Source organism: Hippopotamus amphibius, chromosome 7 (assembly GCF_030028045.1).
Source record: "Hippopotamus amphibius kiboko isolate mHipAmp2 chromosome 7, mHipAmp2.hap2, whole genome shotgun sequence".
Taxonomy (NCBI): Eukaryota; Metazoa; Chordata; class Mammalia; order Artiodactyla; family Hippopotamidae; genus Hippopotamus; species Hippopotamus amphibius.
Window position 1 is genome coordinate 140762387 of NC_080192.1, and position 6180 is coordinate 140768566.

The following is a 6180-nucleotide window of genomic DNA, read 5'->3' on the forward strand; positions in this document are numbered from 1 at the left end:
CAGCCACTATGGAAAACAATTTGGAGATTCCTTAAAAAACTACAAATAGAACTACCATATGATCCAGTCATCCCACTCCTGGGCATATACCCAAAGAAAACCATAATCCCAAAAGAAACATGTACCATAATGTTTATTGCAGCACTCTTTACAATAGCCAGGACATGGAAGCAACCGAAATGCCCATCAACAAATGAATGGATATAGAAGATGTGGCATATATATACAATGGAATATTACTCAGCTATAAAAAGGGATGAGATGGAGCTATGTGTAATGAGGTGGATAGACCTAGAGTCTGTCATACAGAGTGAAGTAAGTCAGAAAGAGAAAGACAAATATTGTATGCTAACTCACATATACGGAATCTAAAAATGGTACTGATGAACTCAGTGACAAGAACAAGGACGCAGGTGCAGAGAATGGACTGGAGAACTCGAGGTTTGCGAGGGGGCGGGGGGTGAAGGGGAAGTTGAGACGAAGCGAGAGAGTAGCACAGACATATATATACTACCAACTGTAAAATAGATAGCCAGTGGGAAGTTGTTGTATAACAAAGGGAGTTCAACTCGAGGATGGAAGATGCCTTAGAGGACTGGGATGTGGAGGGTGGGGGGGGAGTCGGGGGAGGGGGGGAGTGCGGGGATATGTGTATGGAGACAGATGATTGAACTTGGTGTACACCCCCCAAAAATAATAAATAAATAAATACAATTTAAAAGCAAAAAAAAAAAAAAGCTGCCTCCATCCTACTCTTATCACATTGAAGCAAACGCACGTCCAGAGTGAAGGACCAGGGCACAGGGCAAGCCTATTTGCTCCCGGTGACCATCACGGTGGGACAGGACAGGAGCGGTGGCAGGTGGGAGGATGCGAAGCTGTGTCGGAGAAGGGGCTCCCCTTACCGGGACACAGATGGCCCCAGGGCTGTCACGGCCACGTGGGTAGGCACAATATTCTGATGCCTTACTGAGGAATGAGGAGACAGGTCATCACATAAAGAGAAATGAGGAAACGTGCTAGAAGCAAATGAACAAGAACTACCGAAAACAGGCTTTGTACGGCAACGGAAGCCGTTGAGAGTTCGACGGCAAATTTCGGAGATGCCACCAAAAGGAAAAAGCGGTTCTGGAAAAGGGGGAAAAGGAAAAGCAGGCTCTGGGAGTGAGAGTTCTGACAAGAAGGCTCAGGGTCCCAAAGGTGGTGGCGATGCAGCCAAGGTCAGACAGATTCTGCGTGAAAAACATGGAAAAATCCTGGAAGCCATGGAAACGTTAAAGCCTGGGATGAAATTCAATGAAGTGGCCGCACAATATAGTGAAGATAAAGCCAGGTGAGGGGTTGACTTGCGTTGGATGACCAGGGGGTCCATGGTGGGACCATTTCAAGAAGCAGCATTCGCTTTGCCTATGAGTGTGCTGGATAAGCCTGTGTTTACAGACCCTCAAGTTAAGACAAAATTTGGGTATCATATTATAATGGTTGAAGGGAGAAAATACAATTGCATGAAAGACTGAAAAAAAAAAGAAAGAGAACTATTGAAAACAAATTCCCTAACTATACTAGAGTTTCAGCAAAGGCTAACCTGTGGATCATCTTTGAAAGGACATCCAGAATGAAACAGAATTTCAGGCTCTCTGAGAAAACAAATTCTACCGCCCGTATGATGTTAACTTTTTGTGCACTGGCACTGCCACTACCGCCCCCCCACCCCCACCCCGAGACCAGTCCTTGTTTTCGTGAGGCTCTCCAGGGAGCTGCAGGTGCAGCCTGGGCACGCATGCTTCTTACCTACACAACATCCAGGAACTCCGGGAGTAATTAGTAGAGGTGAGAAGACAACATGATGGTTGTGAGAAAGATTTAAATGGGCTTAGAAAACCACAACGGGGGCCTATCGACTTTGGAGAGCAAGGAATACTCCAAAGCCATCAGACCCAACGCCCACCCGTGGGTGCTGCAAATCCTTAGCAGACCACTAATCACTAATACCACGTTTTCCTGAATCCCAGGCGAAAGACCACGCAAGCATCCACACGACATTTGTTCAGCACTTCACAATACATGAAACTCCTTTGCATAAGTGAGCTCATCTGATGCATCTAAGCAACCCTGTGCAGTGCTCAAGACTGACATTATTACCCCATTTCCAACGAGGAACTGGCGTACCGGGCTTGTGCGGTATTCAGGGCAGCACAGCCGGTAAGTGGCAGTGAGGAGTGGAGGCCAGGTTGAATCCCTGGGCCTCCCGGTCCTGCTATGCATAGCTCTGCCTCCCCCATCTCGCTGGACAGAACTGGTATAAATGGGTGAGGCCCAGTTAAAGAAAAGCCGGTCGTGTGGCTTTAGCAAAACAGATGGGAATCGTCTAAAGTCGGATACTATTCAGCATGTGTTTACAGGGTATCCAGTGCTACACAGGTGATCCGAGATTGTAGTTAAAGTCAGAATCAGAGAGAGGCCATTCCAGAGCCAGGGTGGAAAGCATAACCTATGAGACCAAGCTTCTAAAAGAACTGACTCAGAGGGAGTGAGCTCACTGCCAACAGGGGTATTCAAAGAAGCGAAGTCATGATCTAACAAACAGGTTGTAAAGGCGATTCAAGAATGGGGCTGTAAGCTGAGGATTCTCTGCCCTGGTCATAGCAACATCATGGAATCAAGTTCTCACTGCAAGCAAGAAACCAGGAGTTTGGAGTTGGTTTTTGGTTTCAGGAGGTTTTTTTTTTTCAGGGAGTGGGGAAGGGAAGCGGGGATATAGGTGAGAGTGATTTGTTTTGGAATTTATGGTGTCCCATCATAAAAACTTCCAGACGTGCACACACCAAGGTGCACACAACGACCTCAAAGCAGCTTAGCAAGTCTGGGTATGAGGGGAACAGGGCTAAGGTTCCAAAGCAGAAGAAATTAAAACAGGAACTGTTCTCTCCCAGGGACATAAAACTAATGAAGACAATGCCCCAAAATAAATTCACTGCAAACGCAGTTTAGATAACAAGCTCATAACACATTTCTTGACAATAAACAGGCCATGAAAGATAAAAGATAAACACGTTTCTTGACAATAAACAGGCCATGAAAGATAAAGGGTAAGTATGAAAAGTAGAAACTGCACAAAATTGCGGGTGTGGACAAAAAAAATGTTGCCTGCCATTTCAGTAAGCAAATAATGTTGCCTGCCATTCTGGTAAACAATGAAAGTTGCCCTGCCATCAGGCCATCAGCCCCTGCAGCCACCCCAACGGTACACCCTGAAGGGAATTCAGCATGGAGTAAAAAGGATACCGATTCTAGACAGTTCAGATGTATATCAAAGGAATCATTTCAATGAGCCCAGACTCTTGCATCTTCCCACACCAGACAAGCACTGAAATCATTTACTTGAGATGCCTGGGTTTTTGTGATTAGCCGTCATCTTTTGATGTTCAACTACATTTTTTGTTTTCAGCAAAAACTCCTCTATATCCTGGCTCCTCCCTTCCCTCTTTGGAACACCCAGGCTAAAGTCCTCAGTAAGGTCACAAATAAACATAACTCTCAGCTTTTAGGCTGTGCATGTATTTTTTCAGTTAAAAGGGGTCCGAAGGCCTGGATGTGACCGCCTTCCTCCAGCATCTGCAAGCTGTGTGCACGGGGGCCAGGTCCTCATATGGCCTTTCTGATGAGGCCTCACCGGCTGTCATCGCGAGGGATGAAACAAGGTGATGACTCTGAACAGGTCTTTGTCCTTGGAAAGCACAGGCCCACAGTTCAATGACTACTGTCGTTTCTTCCCTGAGCAAGTGACCGCGTAAGTCAGACTCAGCGGTGGGCTCTGGATGGGATACTTTCACCAGTATCCACACCCCGCTCAGCCATCCCTCCTCAGGGCTGCAGAAGGTCAATCCAAAACCTTGCCCCACAGTCCTCGAGGCCTAACAGGTCAAACCTCCTCCTTCAGTCAATCTGGGATCTGAAGACACCTTTGGACTTTTGTCCTCAGAACACCTCATCACTTCCTGGAGCGAGGCTGCCAGGAAGCCACCACCTGTGCACGCAGAGGTCAACGTGTACTGTCACCTCTCCCCTCACAGCAGGTGCCTAAGGGACTCCTGTGGAATCTGGGTTTAAGGCACACGCAGGGAGCATCCTGATTGGAAAAGCAACCCAGCGTCACCCGGGGGGAGGCCTCCAGCTGTGTGACACTGTGACCCGCAGGACTACGCCCCCAGAGACCCAACTAGCTACTGCTCTCCAGGGCCAACCGACACCGACAGCTGATCAGTGCCCCAGCCCGTCAGCTACGCTGGTCAAAGGAGCACATCTGAGAGACTTCTCAGTACCACTGGGTGGGTATTCACTGGCAACAGCAGGCGAAGATAACAACACAGCAAACCAGGGTGACACAGACCTTTAAACCCGCTGTCCACTTTCACACACTGTTAAGGCTGATACACGGTCCAGAGGGTGACGATAATAGTTTAAATTGTTTGCTTCGTTATCATTACGATGCAAGGGATACAATTTCCCCATTTTGCAGAGAAGGAAACTGACTTTAGAGTTTTATAACTCGGGCAGGGTAAGGGGTGGAAGTACTATCCAAATCCAGGTTCAGTCTGTATCCGATACTGTGACAACCCTGCCAACCTCCTGTAATGACTTGACAGTCCAACCTACACGGGGGGCGGCGCACACAGACTTTAAATTATATATGCAAGAAGGTATAACACACAGCATTTGAAAATATTCCCTTCTCCAATGGTGAGGGCAAAATTATCCACCGCAGTATATTTTAAGAGTTTTATTTACCGGTTTGGAAGCTGGTCTGCTTGCTCCAGGCGTATGTCTGTGCTTGCCGGGCGGTCCAGGAGAGGCAGACCTCTCCAGGCGGCACACGCAGGTAAGCAGAAGGTGCTCGGGGCAGGCGCACAGGCTCAGCTGAGCCCTGCCACCAGCTAATAGTCAGGGCCACACCCCAGGGACCTTGCAGCTCCAGAAAGGGTCTCACTGCTTTTGACTTAACAAAGAAAAAGGGCAAAGACATTTTACTAGTAAAATCTAAATTAAATACTCATGGATAAAACCTTCTCCTTTTTATCTGGATCTACCTCAAGTGCCTAAATGTCGTCTCTGAAGACTGGAGATCAAGCCAATCCCCACCCCTTCCCACACACACCCACTCCCCCTGCACCCGGCAGATCACACAAACGCTCACCTGTGCCCTGCGCTGGGCTTGGCACCAGCCAAGGCTAATTCCTGTCCTAAGAAGCTGAAAGTCTCACATCTTAACTGGCTCAGTTATTGAACAACTGAACGTGCATGTCCATTTCTCACCTTTCTGAACACTGAAGAATTTCCTTGGGAGAGTGACCATCTGTCACTGGGTGCATTTAAGCCATTTAACTTATATTAGTTAGGGTCATTCTTCCTCAAGGACACGACAGAATCTGCCTCCCAGGAGTTCTCCCCACAGCTCCCTGAAGCCTGGGGATGTCTCTCTCTTCATCTGAGGACAGCTACATGACTGCCCATGGCGCCCTAACACTCTAGCCGGGCCTCAGAGGGATAGGTGGAGGGCCACCTCTAAGCACATTTCAGACCCTGTCTCCATGTCTGGGGTCCACATCTGAGGTCTGACCAGCTCTGCGTAACAACACAAATATCGTGCTGCTACCGGGCTGGCCAAGACCACCTTCACCTGGGAGGTTACAAGATAAACGCTGGTTTTCATACAAAGCATTAAAAAAAAAAAAAGACAATTTCTAAGAAATTCCAAAAATGATACCTAAAAGGACTTACACGGAAATGAAGCTGGTTTATAAAGAGCACATCTTCCTCTTGCTATTTATATTAACAGCAAAGAGGAAGTCTTCTTTCAGAGCACTGTGCACTGATATTTATCAGTTGGCAAGGGTGATAAATTACACATAAATGACGTAGGTGCAGCGTGATGCAAGAAAAACAACACCAGGAGTCCAGGCACCTGGGTTTCATCCCCACCCCTGCCACACTGACAGCACAGGTCGGGGCAAGTCCCTGCCCTCCTGGCCAGTCTGGACTAGGTGAGTCCACTAGCTCCACGTGTTAGTCTGACCATCTTGAACGGAGCGCTAAGAGAAACTTCTTACACAAGAGAGCAAACTTCTGCATCCGTCAGTACCGCTGGGCATTCGGGGACTTTACTGGCAGGCCAGTGTTCTT

At 47.8% G+C, this 6180-nt stretch overlaps 1 pseudogene; it reads left to right on the forward strand.

Moving 5' to 3' along the window:
• Positions 1-1064: 1064 nt before the first annotated feature.
• On the forward strand, positions 1065-1517 carry LOC130857698 (peptidyl-prolyl cis-trans isomerase NIMA-interacting 4-like; annotated as a pseudogene).
• The last annotated feature ends 4663 nt before the right edge of the window (positions 1518-6180 follow it).